This window comes from Meriones unguiculatus, chromosome 7 (genome assembly GCF_030254825.1).
Source record: "Meriones unguiculatus strain TT.TT164.6M chromosome 7, Bangor_MerUng_6.1, whole genome shotgun sequence".
Taxonomy (NCBI): domain Eukaryota; kingdom Metazoa; phylum Chordata; class Mammalia; order Rodentia; family Muridae; genus Meriones; species Meriones unguiculatus.
In genome coordinates this window covers 70,089,623-70,109,043 of record NC_083355.1, presented here as the reverse complement: position 1 = coordinate 70,109,043, position 19,421 = coordinate 70,089,623, and the positions used below count along the sequence as shown (strand labels likewise).

The following is a 19,421-nucleotide window of genomic DNA, read 5'->3' as shown; positions in this document are numbered from 1 at the left end:
TGTGGAGTTCCTGGCCTCTCCAGATCTTACTGTTTCCCACTTCTTTCATAACATTCCCTGCACTCTGCCCAAAGGTTGCCCATAAGTTTCAGCATCTGCATTGATAGTCTGCAAGGTAGAGCCTTTCAGAGGTCCTCTGTGTCAGGCCCCTGACTTGTTCCCTCTTTTCTCTTTCTTCTGATGTCCATCCTCTTTGCCTTTCTGGATAGGAATTGAGCATTTTAGCAAGAGTCCTCCCTCTTGATTAGTTTCTTTAGGTGTACAAATTTTAGTAGGTTTATCCTATATTATATGTCTATAAGAGTGATTATATACCATGTGTGTCTTTGATAGCTCACTCAGGATGATCTTTGCCAGATCCCACCCTTTACTGCAAATTTCATGATTTCCTTGTTTTTTATGGCTGAGTAATATTCCATTGTGTAGATGTACCACAATTTCTGTATCCATTCCTCCACTGAGGGGCATCTGGGCTCTTTCCAGCTTCTGGATATTACAAATAAGGCTGCTACAAACATGGTTGAGCAAATGTCCTTATTGTGTACTTGAGCCTCTTTTGGGTATGTGCATAGGAGTGGTATAGGTGGATCTTGAGGAAGTGCTATTCCTAGTTGTCTGAGGAAGCGCCAGATTGCTTTCCAAAGTGGTTGTACAAATTTACATTCCCACCAGCAGTGGAGGAGGGTTCCTTTTTCTCCACAACCTCTCCAGTATGTGTTGTCACTTGAGTTTTTGATCTTAGCCATTCTGATGGGTGTAAGGTGAAATCTTAGGATTGTTTTGATTTGCATTTCCCTTATGACTAAGGACTTTGAACATTTCTTTAAGTGTTTCTCTGCCATTCAATATTTCTCTATTGAGAATTCTCTGTTTAGCTCTGTACTCCATTTTTAATCAGATTACTTGATTTGTTGCTGTTTAACTTCTTGAGTTCTTTATATATACTATATTTTAGCCCTCTGTCAGATATAGGGTTGGTGAAGATCCTTTCCCAATCTTTTGGCAGTCATTTTCTTTGACCCATTCAACTTCCTCAATCCATCCTCCCAATCTTCCACAAGACTGAGGGAGTTCAATCTGTTGTTTGGCTGTTTCTATCAGCTACTCGATTAAACTCTCAGAAGACAGTTATGCTAGGCTCTTGCCTACAAGTATAGCAGAGTATCATTAATACTGACTGGGGCTGGCTCTCAACCATGTGGTGGATCTCTGTTGGACCAATCATTGGTTTGCCATTCATTCAAACTATGTTCCATCTTTTTTCCTACACTTTTTGTAGGCAAGAAAAATGTTGAGTCAAAAGTTTTATGGGTAGATTGGTGTGCCCCTCCTTTTACTTGAAGTCCCCCCTGGCAAGAGGCAGTCCTGATGCAGTCTGCGTATCCTCCACTGCTAGGAGTCACAATTAGGTTCACCCCACAGAAAATTATTAGAGCAGACAAGAACAGATATTTGCTCTGAAGCATGAAAATGTGCTGACACACATGAACTCCCAGCAATTAGAACTGCATGCACAGGACTGGACAAGATCAAACCAGCCAAAATTTCATCATGGATGGGGTTGAAACCCATGTATTTTCATCTCTGAGGAATTATTGGCAAATAATGTCTGCAGGGGGAGAAAGTCATTTTTCTTAAGAGATGTTGCCTTGGGTTTATGTTACTCTAGAGTTGAAGTATAAAGGCACCAATTCTGGGAGCTCCCATTGAACATCCTCCTCTTACTTCTTCATGTGCACACAAGCACATGTGCTTGAGAACAGCTCGCACACACACAAACACACATATACACCACAACATTGAAATAATAGTGGAAATAATAAGGAAACATGTTGATGTAACACTGAAGAATATTAACAATGTTCTATGCCAGATATTGGCCAAGATTTAATCTTTATGTAAAAATAAGTAAACAAATCTATATAATTACTATGCAAATTAACTTTTATCTTTAAAACATGATAAAATTACATATAGAAGCTTAAAAGAAATTTTAAGATCCATTATCAGTAAATGAATGATTTATATGTATATTTTAAATTTTTCTCATGAACAAATAAAAATGTGAGAAGTAAAAGAAGCAGAAAATGGAATAAGTTTAACAAGCCTTGTTCATGAGGTAGGAAAAGGTGACTTAGAAGTAGCATTTTATGATTATGCTCTAGTAAAACAGTCAACTTTCAGTGCAATATGTCTATATTTGAATGAGGTGTGGGAAGGTATCCTGTGACCTTGAAATGCTTAGCTGAAAGGAAAGTGGCTATTGAAGGAATCTCCAAGGCTTCAGACTCTATGACAAGCACTCTGCTTTTTTGTTTTGTTTTGTTTTGTTTTGTTTTGTTTTTGTATGCTACTGTTTGCTGTGTGACAAGACATTTCCTTGGGATAGGCAACACACATGTGTACTCATACCAGACATGGAACCTATGACAGGCAAAGGTGTGATTATGCCCAAAGTCCAATTTGGTGAACCAATGTATATTTGTTTAGGGAATATTTACTTAGAGAAATATATGTGAGGTGTAACCAAGTGAAAGCAGAAATGACTCAAACACATCGGCATCACCCAAGCCCATCCCATCATGGGTGACAGCTCTCAAAAACAAAACCTAGAGCACAATACACAGAGTGCAGCCAACTCAACTTGTTGGAGAGTCTCCTTTCCAGGTGTCTTAAATGGTCTAAACTTCTACCAGGCATCTGGTTTAGTTATAGTATTTATTGTTTGCAGCTGGGCTTGTCTAAGAGTGATCCTCAGTGTGACCCCCAGTGGTCATTATTACTTACTCTGGGAAGAAGGATTACAGTGAATCTGGTCTGTTTCAGGGACTTTCTGAAGCTATTTTGAATTATTCTGTATTAAGGAGCTTCTTTGGAAAAGTAAATAGTTTACTCTCTGCCAGAGCCAGCCAGCAGAGTCGAACGGTTCTTGAGTTGGGAGTGAGGATTAATATTAATAAAATAAACACACAGCACACAGGAAACTTTTTAAAGGTCCAGACTCAACAGCCACAGCAAACAGCAGGTTGCCACAGCAAGCAGCGTGAGCAGCAAGTCTCAAGTCTTTGCCTCCTCCTCTGCCTCCAGCCCTCTGACCACTTTATTTGTGAGGAATTACTTTTAGCTAGTTTCAGAACAATGGGTTAATTTTCACAAGGAGCCTGAGGAAGAGGTGTGACCCTCACAAGCTATCCCACCTGCTGTCACAAACAAAAGGAGATGGACTTGCAACTTCATCTCTGTCATTAGTAAAGGCCTGCTAAAAGCCATCTCTCCCCTGAGATTTAAATATCAAAGCAGGCCGCTGGAGTCAGGGCTCCCAACAACACTCAGAGTAAACTGCTATACAACCTGGTTCTAATTCAAAAAGTACTTATATATTCTGTAAGAAGTTAACCCCACTCTACAGACAAAAGTAAAACTCTCTATACATAAATTTTATAAAATTGAATAAAAAATGATGAATTTTTAAGTATACATTTATTATTATTAATAAATGCATGGTATAAAGTTATGGCCTAAAATTTAGCCCAGGATGCTTCTGTGGAAGTCTACCTGACACATCTGGCAATGCCCTCATAACCCTACTTAACAATCTACTTAAGAATCAGCATGGGTAGATAATTCAAGACTGACCCCAGTGAGATTCTAACATATTTTATGATTGATTAAAAAACAAAAACAAACAAAAAAAACTTTGGGCAGAGTTCTGGAAACCTTATGGAAGAAGAGCAAGACAGAAAGACAGAAAGGGGACAAGAACTCCAAAAGGCAAACAACAGAGCCAAAAACCCTGGGCCCAGTAGGGCCTGCAGATACTCCAACCAAGGATCATGCATGTAGAGGACCTAGACCCCTTGTTCAGAGAAAGCCCATAGGCTGCTCAATTTCCAAGAGGGTGTCCTAGTGAGGGGTACAGGGACTGTCTCTGACATGAACTCAGTGCCTGGCTCTTTGATCACCTGCCCCTGGTGGATGCAGTCTTACCAGGCCACAGAGGAAGATGATGATGCAGCCAGCCTTGATGAGACCTGATAGGCTAGGGTCAGATAAAAGGGGAAGGAGGTCTTCCTCTATAAGGGGAGTAGGGAAAGGGTATAAGGGACTACAAGGAAGGGTTAGTGGGACTGGAAGGAGATGATTGAGGGAATCATGAATAAATTTTAATTAATAAATAAATTTAAAAAAATAAAAAAGAAATATGCTCTGAAAAAAATTAAAAGACTCTTAAATACAATATTTTGGAAACACTGTGACATATAAGTAGTACATGTCATTTGAAGTTTTTTCCTTATTTCTTTTCCTCCCTCAAATACTGAGTTGCATTCAAATATATAATTATAACTTCTCCAATAACTAACTTTAATAGCTTCTCATCATTATCCATGGCTAACCATTCTCTCATATCATAATCAAAGGAAAACATTGTAGTAATTTGACTGCCCATAAAGATCTAGCCGTGTTTTCATTTCCCTAAACCAATTATTTTGCAACCTGACTTAAGCATTGTGTTAACTGTTGGAAGAAATGTTGACCTGGACATGGGTAGACAGGTCTGTAACTTTGACCTTGGAAGTTAAGGAAGGGTGATTAGAGGTTCAAGGACAACATTACTCACACAGTGAGATCCTGTCCCTACAACAAGTGTGAATATGTAGCTAAGTGGTCATGTGTTGTCTGTCATATGTAAGCTCTGGATTCAGTTCTGAGCACTGGGAAAGTAAAGAGAAAAATCTAAAAGCAGACATGAAAATGCATTAACACACATGAACTCAAAGCAACTGAAACTGCATGTACAGGAACTGTATAAGAGCAAACCAAACAAAATAGAGCAGATGAGGAAGGAGCTCCTGTAGTTCAGCCTTAAGTGCTTTTAGACAGGTCTCCCTTCATTGTTTTATGGCAAAAACAAAACAAAACAAAACAAAACAAAACAAAAACAAAAAAACCACATACTTTTTATGGAAATAAAAAGCTTTCTCAATGAAAATAGTTATCTCTATATCTTAGTTTACATAATGGATAAGAATTTTTTAAACGAGATGAAATATATTTAGACAGATGCCTATAGGAACTAGACCTGAGGCAAAGTTACCTTGATGGACTCCTTGTGTTATCATTAGAAACTAAGTGGATCTCCAGCACCAACCTAAACAAAGAGCCAGGTTGTAGTGGTGCATGTTTTCATCCCAGCCACTAGGAGGCAATGCCAATCAGTTAGAGCCCTGTAGTTCAATGCTAGTCATTCCAGACTAAGTAAATCCCAGAGCAGAGAGAAACCCTGTCTCTAAACAAAGTGAATGGTACACTGAAGAAAAAACATTCAGGGTTGGACCCTGCCTCCAACAGGCATGCCTAAAATGCATGCTTGTACACAGACATGACTATGCACCTGTATTCACATAAAACATTAGTAAAGAGCATCAATATTAATGTATCAATAAATGTGACTTTAAATGTTTCTATCACTCTAATGACAAGACTACACATTTTGCTTATCAGATCGTATCAGGACTGGCTGCATTGCCTTCCTCTGTGGCCTGGCAAGGCTGCTCCCCTCCCGGGTGTGTGGAGGCGGTTGGTCAAAGAGCCCGCCACTGAGCTCATGTCAGAGACAGTTCCTCTTCCCCTTACTAGGGCACCCACTTGGACAGTGAGCTGCTATGGGCTACATCTGAGCAGGGGTTCCAGGTTATCTCCATGAATGTACCTTGGTTGGAGTATCATTCTCAGAAAATACCCCTGTGCCGAGATGTATTTGGTTCTTGTGGAGCTCCTGTCCTCTCCAGGTCTTATTAACTCCCCTTTTTTTCTTATGATTCCCTGCACTCTGCAGAAAGTTTGGTTATGAGTCTCAGCATCTGCTTTGATACACTGCTAAGTAGAGTCTTTCAGAGGCCCTCAGTGGTAGGCTCCTGTCCTGTTACTTGTTTTCTTCCAATGTCCATCCCCTTTGTCTTTCTAAGTGAGAACTGATCCTCTTACCCCGGGTCCTCCTTCTGTTTAGTTTCTTTAGGTGTACAGATTTTAAGGGGTGATGGACCTCCCCTATCAGTGGACTTGGAGAGGGGCATGGGAGGAGATGAGGGAGGGAGGGTGGGATTGGGAGGGAATGAGGGAAGGGGCTACAGCTGGTATACAAAGTAAATAAAATGTAATTAATGTAAAAAAATAAAAATTTAACTAAAAAACAAAAAAGAATACACATTTTTCAATAATTCTTAATAGAAACTCAACAAAGACTACTATGCTTTAAAAAAAATGACTCATTTTTTTATTCACTTTTCATCTTTGTAGACCCATCCCACCTCCCTTCCCAATTCCATCCTCCCTTCATCTCCCTACTCCCTCACCTATTTCTCATAAAAGGGAAGATCCCTTCCCCATCCACCAGACCTCATCAAGTTGCATCAAGAATCAGAGCATCCATTTCTCCTGTGGCCTGCAAAAGCAGTCCCGCCAGGGGAAAGTGATCAAAAATCTGGCAAGTGAGTCCTTGTCTGATAGAGTCCCCACATCCTTCCTTAGAGAACCCATATGAATCCTAAGCTGTCCATCTGCTACATCTTTGTAAGGGGCTTAGACTTAGTTCATGTATGGTCTTTGGTTGATGCTTCAGTCTGCTATTTTTTCATTTAAGGTGTTTCTTTTGGCTTCCCTACCCTTCTTTATAAGCTATTTCCCTAAGGAAATGGTAGGACACACTTTATTCTCAGCAATTAAAAAATACAAGAAAGAGGATCTCGCATATTCAAGGCCAGCCTGGTCTATATAGCAAGTTCCAGGACATCCAGAACTATATAGTGAAACCATGTTGCAAGATTAAATAAATGAATTTTAAGAGAAATTTTTTTCTGAAAGTTTCCATGTCATATTCTATCATTTACTTCAATTAGTAACATTCATATAAAATATTTATGTGACAGACTAAAATTAATAGGGGGCTCAAATAGAAATGAGATTTTTGTGTTAAGGTCAATTTTATTATTCTAACAGCCTTTAATTTCTTATATGTTTGCAGTATTTTCCTCCAAGACTTTGAAAAAAATAATAATTTTATTCTTGAAAAGTATGCTGTGTCAGGAAAAGAATTTTTCATTTGTTATCTCGTTTTATTACATCTAATTCCAAGCTACTACACTCAATGCATTTTTGTTCAAATAAAGTTTATAATAGTTTTGTGTCACTAAAACAAATTACTTGAAAGGAGATGTTATTTGCGGTGTATATATTTTGCTGTTGTTCTTCTTTTTATATCTGTAAAATTCTACTGAAGAAAGCATTTCTTTTAAGTGTTGGATTATATTTCTAATTAAAATACATTCACACAGCAAAGAATTAATGAAGGGTAATATATTAATACAAATTTAATTATGGTAATTGAATGCCATTGTCTTTTCTAAGTGCTTTCTAGAGTCATAGTGAAAAGAAAAGATTAATATTTGCTTGTAATGTTCAGTCAATTAATGAATCTATTTATGTGACTAGCCAAGATTCATTGTAGATTTGTAGATTAAATTATTCTTGAATTTACAATACAAATTTGACATAGATGTCATATTATGCAGTGGAAGAAACTACAAAAATGTATTTTATGAAATGTAATAAAATCATAAATATGTGATTTTTAGCTTAATTACATTAATGTGTTTAAAGTCAATCACAAGTGAATTTTATTTATATTATATTAAAATGATATTTAATGAGAAAATTTTAAATGGTTTGCAATTCCTGAATAAATGTCAGCAATGAAAATAGGTGAATGAAAAAGTGATTTTTATGTATCCATTGTAAGGTTATGTCTTTCTATGTTGACTATTCTCTCCTTCTGTAAGTATTATACATAATAAAAATACTGTTTTTCACAGTGAGAATTCATAGCTCATTGATAATCTCATACATTTTGTACTGTATAATCCATGCCAAGGACTTTATCAAATATAAGAAATGCTTGCAAGCAAATAATTTTCCATTTTACTTCTAATTCCTCATAATTTGCTCACCAAATGTAATTTATTGCACAGTGAAACTAAAGGTTGAACTTATGCAAAACATTTTATTATTTTGAGTGAATATAATTTACTACAATTATAGTACCTAAACTAAAGTTGTTGAAAAGGGATTTTACATCATGGTAAACATGGAAACGTCCTTAGAGTAAGAATGATGATTCATCACTATAATTTTGTCCTTTTGCAGGAGATGCCAAAAAAGAGCATGAGTTCAAGGCTACCCTGGACTGTGTATTGGGTTTGAAATCAGCCGGAGTTCATGGGAACCTGACTCAAAATAACAACTAAGAATAAACAGACAAATAAACAAATAGAAGAGCCCTTATAATTTATCAATGCATGTATCTAAAAAGCATGGGAATGTATTAAGTTGGAGTATCAGTGTCAGAAAAGACCCCTGTGTCCAGATTTTTGGTTCTGTTGCTCTACTTGTGGAGCTCCTGTCCCCTCAGGTCTTTCTATCTTCCCTTTCTTTCATAAGATTCCCTGTGCTCTGCCCAAAATCTGACAATGAGTCTCCCATTAGTTTTGATACTAACCTTACATCTGAGAGAGGGCTAATATCCAGGATATATTTAGAAGTAAAGAAATTAAAAAAAAACATTAATCCAATTAAAAATTGGGTACAGGTATCTCCAGACTCCTCCTCTGTGGTCTAGCAGGACTGTTCCTTCCTTGGGGGGTGGGGAGGTCAAAGAGCCTGCCATTGAGGAAGACTCTGGAGATATCTGATAAAACAGGGTCAGATGAAAGGGAAGGAGGTCCTCCCCAATTGGTGGACTTGGAAAGGGGCAGGGAGGAGATGAGGGAGGGAGAGTGGGATTGGGAGGGAATAAGGGAGTGGGATACAGCTGGGACACAGAGTTAATAAAATGTAACTAATAAAAAAATAAAATTAAATTAAAAAATAAAATTGGGTACAAAGGTAAACAGATTTCTCAATGAGGAATATCAAATGGCGGAGAAACACTAAGAAATGCTCAAGGGCTTTTTCCTCCTCTTCAGATGCAGCACCATAGTCACCACGAATGACACAGTGACCATACAGACCAAGAAGTTCCTCACAAACTGCTTTAGAGGAAAGAGATGGTCATCAATGACCTTCACCTGGGAAGGCAATAGTACCAAAGACAGAAATACGGGAAAAACTGGCCGAAATCTACAAAATCACACCAGATGTCATCTTTGTATTTGGATTCCGAACCCACTTTGGTGGAGGCAAGACAACTGACTTCTGCGTGATCTATGATTCTTTAGATTTTGCAAAGAAGAATAAGCCTAAGCACAAACTTGCAAGACATGGCCTTAATGAAAAGAAAAAGACTTCTTGAAAACAGCCAAAGGCACAAAAGAACAGAGTGAATTAGGTTAGAGGGACTGCAAAGGCCAATGTTATTTCAATATTATTTCTGGCAAAAAGCCAAAGGAATAGATCTGCTGTGACATGCACATTTTCTTTTTTTAATTTTTATATTAATTATAGTTTATTTACTTTGTATCCCAGCTGTAACCCCCTCCTCTAAGAAGACAAATAAACTAAAAAGCTTATGTGTCAAAAAAAAAAATGAAAGAAAAGCAATGTTCAGTGTCCTTAGCAATCAGGGAACTGCAAATCAAGACAAATCTGAAATTCCATCTCACACCCATCAGAATGGCTAAGAACAAAAACTCAAGTGACAACACATGCTGGAGAGGATGTGGAGAATGGGGAATCCTCCTACATTTCTGGTGGGAATGTAAACTTTTACAACCACTTTGGATATCAATCTGACACTTTCTCAGAAAGCTGGGAATAGTGCTACCTCAAAACCCAGCTATACCACCCCTGGGCATATATCCAAAATATGCTCAGTCATACAAAAAGGACATTTGCTCAAATGTCAATACTATGTCAATAGTAGTTTTATTCATAGTAGCCAGAATATGGAAAAAACAAAAAAACTAGACATCCCTCAACTGAAGAATGGATGCAAAAATTGTGGTACATTTACACAATGGAATACTACCCAGCCATTAAAAACAAGGAAATCATGAAATTCACAGGCAAATGGGAAATAGAGAAGATCATCTTTGTTGAGGTAACCAGGCAACAGGAAGACACACATGGTATATACTCTCTCATAAGTGGTTATTAGACATATAACATAGGATAAACATGCTAAAATCTATAGTCCTAAAGAAGCTAAACAACAAGGAAGACCCTAGGGACGATGCTCAGCCTTTATACTTCTTAAGAACACGCTTTATTTCTCAGTTACATCCAAGAAGGGTATCTATTCAAATTATTAATTTTCTACTTGCATTAAATTAATTAAACAATTATTTCAGAAACCAAGAAAATTTTAAGGTTTTATGCTAAATATAAATAATAAATTCTGTGACAGATATGATATGCAATTTTAACTGTTAGATGGACCACCTTAGCATAATTTTTTTAGATAATTGATGATAATTTTCTTACTGTGTTTTCTTTTTGAAATTTTCTTCTACAAATTCAACTTTCACTGTTTATAAAAAGTATCTGAATTTAATAAAACGTGAATGCACATATTATTGAGACTATTATTGCACAGTATACCCTTTTGTTCTGTTAGTTGACTCAGTAATATATCTAAACATGGGATTTTAATTTAGTCCGTCATGCATGTATATTAGTAATTTAATACTAAATTTCTCTTTTTGTAAGTTATTTCATTGGTTCACATATATATCAACTTTGTAGAAGTATCAAACAGCAATATTAAATTTATGAAAAATATTATGAAACACACATTATATATGACTATATAACTATATTCATGAATATATATTATATGTATAATATATAAATGTATATATATATATGACATATGTATCTTTTGAATGCATGATGGAACTGATGGCAAAACTATACATAGCCCAGATTATGACAGAAATGTTAACTTTTTATGTATGTATGTATATGTTTTATTTATTACAATGTATTCACTTTGAATCCTAGCTATAGCCCCCTCCCTCATACCTTCCCAATCCTACCTTTCCCTACATCTTTTCCTCCCATGCACTTCCTCCAGCCCACTGATAAGGAAGGTCCTCCTTTCCTTCCCTCTGACCCTAGCCCATCAGGTCTCATCAGGACTGGTTGCATTGTTTTTCTCTTTGGCCTGGTAAGTATACTCCCCCATAAGGGGGAGGTTTATCAGAGAGCCAGCCATTGAGTCACTCTGGCTTCTCCTCGCCCATGAGTTCTTTGATTACAGGCATGTATTACCTCACCCAGTTTATGTATTGATAGTGATTGAACACAGGATTCTGTCCATCCTGAGTAAGCACTCCACCAATTATACTACATTCCTAGTTCTCTGACTTAGTAAGGTACAACCAGGAATAATAACATTAACCAAAGAATAAACAAAACCTTAAATATTTCATTAGAACTACAAATTGTCTCAGCAGAGGGGAAACTTATTCACCATACTTAGAAAATGTATTAAATGTGACTTTTTTATTAATAGAAAATTATAAATAAATATTGTTAATACATTACTATAAGATTTTGACCAATTTGGTTTTATGTATTCAAACTTTTAAGCAGCTAAACACTTAAAACACTGTATTTTGGTAAATAGGGAGTATAAAATGCATATGGATATTAAAGAACAGATATGATAAAGAATAAAATCAACAGCATTTTTATCTAAACTAAATTATAGGACCACACAGTGAAAAACAAACTTGTTAATTATTCGTAAAATATCTCTTATGCTAGGGGCAATAACAAAAATTAGTACTGGTAAATATTAATTTTTCAATATATTTTTAATTTTGAATCAATACAATAAAATGTAAAATGGATAATGAAATGAAAGTGCAATACTGATATTGCTTATATACATAAGCAGTCAAAATGGAAATAATCTGCTTATTATTTAAATATACAACATTTGATTGTATTCTGTAGCTATTAACCTGAGGAATAGTTGAGGAAGACATTTTTTATGCCTATGAATTTTATAATTGTGAAACTGAGGCCAGGTATATTTTCAAGTTTAATGTTTATTTTTTACCTTCACAATTTATACACTGTATATCCAGACTGAAGTCCCTCCATCAACTCTGCCCAGTCTTACCCTCCCTCCTTCTTCCTCCCTATCCCATTCTCTTAGTCCACTGAAAGGGGGAGTTCTCCATCATGAGGAAAGATATTTTTATTGCAAATAGATAAACTAAATTGAGTTACGAAAATGGAATTGATTTTGTTTAATTTGTCAGTGTGAAAAAAAATTAGTATCAGTTCATTTCAGAGACAGTCCCTGTTCCCATTACTATGGAACCCACTTGGACACTGAACTGCCATGAGCTACATCTGTGCAGGGGTTCTAGGTTATCTCCATGAATAACTTGGTTGGAGTATCAGTCTCAGAAAATATCCCTGTACCAGATTTTTAGTTTCTGTTGCTCTCTTTGTGGAGCTCCTGTCTTCTCCAGGTCTTACTATCTCCCCCTTCTTCCATAAGATTCTTTGAACTCCATCCAAAGTTTGGCTATAAATCTCAACATCTACTCTGATACCCTGCAGGGTAAAGCCTTTCAGAGGCCCTTTGTGGTAGGCTCCTGTTTTGTTTCCTGTTTTCTCCCTCTTCTGATGTCCATCCCCTTTGCCTTTCTGAATGGGGATTGAGCATCTTAGCCAGAGTCCTCCTTGATCAGTTTCTTTAGGTGTACAGATTTTAGTAGGTTTATCCTATATTATAAATCTAATATCCACTTATGAGTGAGTATATACCCTGTGTGTCTTTCTGCTTCTGGGATACCTCACTCAGGATGATCTTTTCCAGTTCCCATCATTTGCTGCAAATTTCGTGATTTCTTTGCTTTTTTATTGCTGAGAAATATTCCATTGTGTAGATCTACCATACCTTCTGTATCCATTCCTCAAATGAGGGGCATCTACCAGGCCACAGAGGAAGACAAAGCAGCCACTCCTGATGAGACTGAATAGACTAGGATCAGAAGGAAGGAGAAGAGGACCTCCCCCATCAGTGGACTAGGTGAGGGACATGGGTGGAGAAGAGGGAGGGAAGGTGGGATTGGGAGGGGAGGAGGGAGGAAGGGAGAGAGCTACAGGGAGTATACAAAGTGAATAAACTGTGATTAATAAAAATAAAAATAACAAAATAAAATAAAATTAGTATCACCAAATGCATAAATTAGGAATTAATTTAATGCAATAAATAAGTTAAAAATTTTATTTGCATATGTATACAGTAAATTAAAATTTTTAATTTAAATATAGGAACATTGATGAGGAATACTCGATAATTGTATTGGAAGTGTTTGTAGTTTTAGAGTCATTCATTGTGTGTGTACCTGGGGCAGACAGCACCTCTGGGTTGATTTTTTTTTTTAAGTCCAAGATAATAGTAAAAATCCATACACTTTACAGCACATCTATATGTCTCACAGGGGCATTTAGTTTTAGTGAGATATTTGAAGGTCTGAGATTTAATTGTGAATAACCCTGTAGAGGAATTTTAATTTAGAACATACCTGCTTTAGCAAGAGATCACATCCAAAGACCTTCTAAGGTCTGTGTGATCTTTTTGGAATACAGATATAACTTTAATCCCAAGAGAAAGAAGCAGAGTTCATGGCCAGCCCAGTATAGAACATGTTCCAAGTAGAGAAGTACTTAGGACCAGGCCTGAAGGCACATGACTTTAATACTAGCACTCGGGAGACAGAGGTGTAAGATCTCTGGGTTCTAGACAGTTCTGTTCTGGCATTTTGTTTAAGTCAGTGAATTCAGAGGCATTGCAGTGGAGGTGAGTTCATGGCAGTTCAGTTTGTAGAACTCGGAGGCAGATTTTTCAGGGAGAATTCTACAGTGAGAGGTTGAAGAGAGAACAAACTAGACATAGGTGAAGCCGGAATGAGCCAGAGAATGAGAAGGAGGCAGAAGGATTGGAACAGACTGCTAGAATTATTTGGAGACGAACCAGAACAATTCAATGAGTGGCTGAGAGAGAACCCAGACTAAATCAGTCGGCTAGGAGAGGAATTTGAGCCAGAGTAGCTTAGCTGAACCAGCAAACAAAAGTTTAGAAAGAACTAGAAAGTGAGAGCTTATTCAGCAGGAAGTCTCAGAGGCTGAAGACACTCTAGGCCTAGATTAGATTGTACAGGGGCTAAACACTTCCAGGACGAGGCCTAGTTTTTAAGACAGAGTCAGTAAGCCTTGCAGACAACAATTAAATCAGGTGAATAAAGAATACTTTTCCATAACTGGATGTAGAAAAATCCCTAAAACTTGCTGAGCATGCCTTCAGAAAAAAAAAAAAAGAAAAATATAAATACATGAATAGTTACCAATCATGCTGTTAAATACTTTCCCACATTATGTTGTGGTACATAATAGTAATGAGTAGTATAATGTAACAGGTACTTACATGTATGTTCTAGAAAATTTTCGAGATAACTTATAATCAAAATTTGAAGTCTGCATACTAATATACAGTGTAAAAATTTTCACAATGTAAATGCAACTCAAAAATATTAAATATTATGTTATACAAAATATGCACTTAAATAGAAATAATCACAGAAATTATAGTCAACATAACTAAAATAACATCAACCTTATTAGAGACCCCAAAATAATTATGCCACAATTAAATGCTGATAAAGAAACGTTGAGAAATATGATTGTCCTTAGAGCTCAATATTTTCAATATAAAAACAGTTTAGGTAATAGAAATTAGAAAGGACACGGGAGAATCTGAATACTAAACATTAATATAAAAAGAAATTGTGTGAAATTTAGATTTTTAAAAGTGCTAACATCACAGAGCATTAATGTAAAATAATTTAACAGCTCTTACCCGCTGAAGTGATCATATATCTAATACGGCATTTATAAAAGAAATATCATTCAAATTGCCACTGGAAATGAAACTGCTAAAATTTCTGATCCTTGTGGTGTCCTCGGGGTGGCAAATCATCAAAAGGCAACTAGAAAATTCAATATCAACAAGATCTAATACAATCCACAGGGAATCTGACACACCACAGGAACCAATGGGTAGCAGTAGCAGGCATTTCCCCACTGGGACAATTACAGAGCCATAATTAAAGATCAAGATTGAATCTAGAAATGGCAATAGAAACATTAACTGGAGGAGGGAGTTAAGAAAAGATGGAATCACACACTGCCATCCTTCCATAGCTCTCTGCATGGCCATATTCATGATTTAAAAATGGGCATTCAGGTACATAAGAAACTAACCAAGAACATGATTGCAAAGCAGTTGTTGCTTTCGAACATAAGCATAAATGCTGTCATTTACTATTTTAATACATTTTGTCCATAACTGACTTTAAAATGTATACGTTTTATTTATGCAAAATATTTTATGCAATCTATGTTTAGTCATTCTCTTTATCCTGTTAGTATTCTGAAGGCATTCATGTGAAAATGTAATCTCTATTAGATTCTTATTTTGTCCATTGATGATTTGTTTTCATTTCCTCCTGAAGGACATTGCCAATGACCTTTGACACTTCTCTGTTAATTATTATAATGGAAAGATATTTGCATTACATGATTTGCAATTACTCTGACATGGAAAATATGGTGCTCTATACAGTTGTGTTTGAGTTTGTAATCTAATAATTGAAACTTTCAGTATACATCATTAAATGTAGGTTCATTATTCTTAGAAAAACAAGTACCTTCTTATACAATTTTACTGGTTATTATAATCAGATATGAAGTTATCAAGAAATTTAAAAACTTTAAAATCAAGTGTGGTCTAGACCATTAGACTCATAAAAATCCATATATTCTCCCTATTTCAAATTGTGAGCTACCAATTTTTCTTTGAAAAAAGGTCTAAATTTCAGTAAGAGTATTCTAACAAACATAAATAAATTTGGGGATCTTTCTTAGCCATCCTATTATCACTTCAGTTTCAAACTTTTCTCTGTGCCAAACGAGAAATAATTGATTACAGAGTCTTAAATTTTTTCATATAGCATATTATTTAGCAAAAACAAAATAGTGAATGAAGGAAGAAACAAACAAACAATCCAAAAAAGGTGAACAGAAAAGCAGAAGAATCTCAGAGTGGAATCACACCCTTGAGGCCCTTTGTCAACATAAACTGCAGGTAGAGATCACCTGTGAAGAAACCTGAATGCAAAGCCTGAAATGCATGGCTTTTCACATTGATAAATGAATGGTTAAATGTTATTTTTCTTTTTAAATTATTTATAGACTATGCAAACTGACATACTAAAATAAGTCTGCATTTACGGTACAAATACCTCAAACTACTATTTTACAAGCCAGGTGCTAGTCAGACTTCAAAGACGGACCTTTATTATGGTGGAGAATGATTTTCATGCAACCAGTTTCTGGCTATTATGAAAAAACCTGCTATGAACATGGCTGAGCAAATGTCCTTGTTTTGTGGTGGAGCATCTTTCAGGTGTATGCCCAGGGGTGGTGGTATAGCTGGGTCTTGAGGTATGACTATTTCCAGTTTTCTGAGAAAGCACCAGATTGATTCAGAAAGCAGGTGTACAAGTTTGCACTCCTACCATCAATGGAAGAGTGTTTCCCTTTCTTTACATCTTTGTTAGAATGTGTTGCCACTTGAGCTTTTGGGCTTAGTCATTCTGACAGGTTTAAGATGGATTCTCAAACTCATTCTGATTTGCATTTTCCTGATGACTAAGGACAGATGGTGAACATTTTTGTAAGTCTTCTCGACCATTTGAGATTTCTCTGTTGAGAATTCTCTGTTTTGCCCTGTATCCCCCTTTATTTAATGATTATTTGGCATATCAGTGTTTAATTTCTGGAGTCCTTTATATATTCTGGATATTAGACCTTTCTCAGATGTAGGATTGGTGAAAATTTTTTCCCAATCTGTCGAATGCCTTTCATTCTGTTGATAGTGTCCTTTGCTTTACCATATCTTTTTAGTTCCAAAAAAAAAAAAGCCCATTTATTAATTGTAGATCTTAGAACCAGAGCTGCTTGTGTTCTGTTCATGAATTTTGTTTTCCTGTGGCAATGAGTTCAAGGCTCTAAAGAACTTTCTCCTCTAGCAGATTTAGTGTATTTGATTTTATGTTGAGGTCTTAGACCCACTTGGATGTGTTCATGGTGATGAATATGAATCTATTTACACTTTTCTACATATAGACACCCAGTAATACCAGGGCCATTTTTTGAAAATATTGTCTTTTTCCATTGTATGTTATTGGCTTCTTTGTCAAAAATCAGGTGTGCATAGGTGTGTGGGCTTATATCTGGGTATTCGATTTGATGTCATTGATCAACTAGCCTATTTGTACGCCAGTACCATGTAGTTTTTATACTATTGTTCTGTATTATTGCTTGAGTTCAGGTATGGAGATACCTTCAGAGGTTTTATTATTGAATAGGGTTGTTTTAGCTATTCTAAACTTATTGTTTTTTAATATGAAATTTAGAACTTTTAAGGTTTGTAAAAAATTGTTGGCGTTTTGACGGATATTGCATTGAACCTGTAAATTGCCTTTGGTAAGATGTCCACTTTCACTATGTTAATCCTACCAATCCATGAGCACAGTAGATTTTCCATCATCTGGTATCTTGTTTCGTTTGTTTCTTCAGTCACTTCAAGTTCTTGTCATAAAGGTCTTTCACTTCCTTGGTTTGAGTTACTATTAGATACTTTGCATTATTTGTGAATATTGTGAAATATGTGATTTCCCTAATTTCCTTCTCTGCCCATTTGTCATTATTATACAGGAAGGCTACTTATTTTTTTAATTAATTTTGTATCTATCTAATTTGCTGAAATAGATTATCAACTGCAGGAGTTCTCTGGTGGAATTTTGAGGGTCTCTTATATATACTATTATATTATCTGCAAATAATGATACTTTAACTTCTTCCTTTTGATTTGCATTTCTTTGAACACCTTTAGTTGTCCTAGCAACCTTTAGTTGGTCTAGCTATAATATTTAATAATATATTGAAGAGATATGAAGAGAGTAGGCAAACTTGTTTCTGATTTTCATGGGTTTGCATTGAATTTCCATTTAGTTTGATATTAGTTATTGGCTTGCTATAGAAAGCCTTTATTGTATTCATGTATGGGCTTTGTATCCCTGATCTATCCAATACTTTCATAAAGAAAGGGTGTTGGGTTATGTCAAAGTCTTTTCCTGAATCTTATGAGATGATAGTGTGATTTTTCTTTTAGTTTGTTTATATAATAGATAATATTGTTGGATTTTCCTACATTGAATCATCCTGCATCCCTAGCATGAAACTTTCTTGATCATGGTGGATGATATATTATTAGATGTGTTCTTGAATTCAGTTTACAAGAATCTTGTTATTTTTGCATCAAGGTTCATAAGGGAGACTGGTCTAAAATGTTCTTTCTCTATTGAGTAGTTGTGTGGTTTAGGTATTAGGGTGGATTCTTATAATAAGTTGGGCAGTATTCTTTCTGTTTTTATTTTGTGGAATAGTTTGGACAGTATTGGTGTTAGCTATACTTTAAAAATTTTGTAAAATTCCATGCTAAAACCATCTGATCCTAGGCTTTTTAGGTTGGGAGATTTTTGATGGCTGCTTCTGTTTCTTTAGGGGTTATAAAGCTATTTAAACTGCTTCCCTTCTCTTGATTTAACCTTGGTAGGTGCAATCTATCAAGAAAACCATCCATTTCCTTTAGATTTTCCAATTTTGTGGAATCTATGCTTATGGATTAAGATCTAACAATTCTTTATATTTACTCACTGTTTACTGTCACATTCCCCTTTTCATTTCTGATTTTGTTAATTTGGGTATGTCCGTTTGTATTTTAGTTAGTTTGGCTAGTGGTTTGTCAGTCTTGTTGATTTTCTCAAAGAAACATCTCTTGGTTTTATTGATTCTTTGTATTCCTCTTTCTAAACTATTGATTTCAGCCCTGAGTTTGATTATTTCCTGCTGTCTACCCCTGTGTGTGTTTGCTTCTTAATTTCTTTCTAAAGCTTTCAGGTGATCAGTTAAGCTGCTAATATGGGATCTCTTCAATTTCTTTATGAAGGTACTTAGTGCTATAAACTGTCCTCTTAGCACTGATTCCACGGTTTCCCATAAGTTTAAGTAAGCTGTGCCCTAATTTTTATTGAATTCTAGAAAGACTTTAATTTCTTTATTTTTTCCCTCACCCAGTACTCATTGAGCAGGGAGTTGTTCAGTTTCCAAGAGTATGTAGGCTTTCTGATGTTTCTGTTTTGTTGAGATCTAGCTTTAGTCCATGGTGACCTGATAAAGAAAAATGGTTAATTCAGTTTTCATGTATTGACTGAGGTTTGCCTTGAGACCAACAATATGATCTATTTTCTAGAAGGTTCTGTGTAGTGCTGAGAAAAAAATAT

The 19,421-nt window shown here is 35.8% G+C and overlaps 1 pseudogene; it reads left to right on the top strand.

The window, feature by feature from the left end:
• Positions 1 to 8,988: 8,988 nt before the first annotated feature.
• Positions 8,989 to 9,444, top strand: LOC110540430 (small ribosomal subunit protein eS24-like; annotated as a pseudogene).
• The last annotated feature ends 9,977 nt before the right edge of the window (positions 9,445 to 19,421 follow it).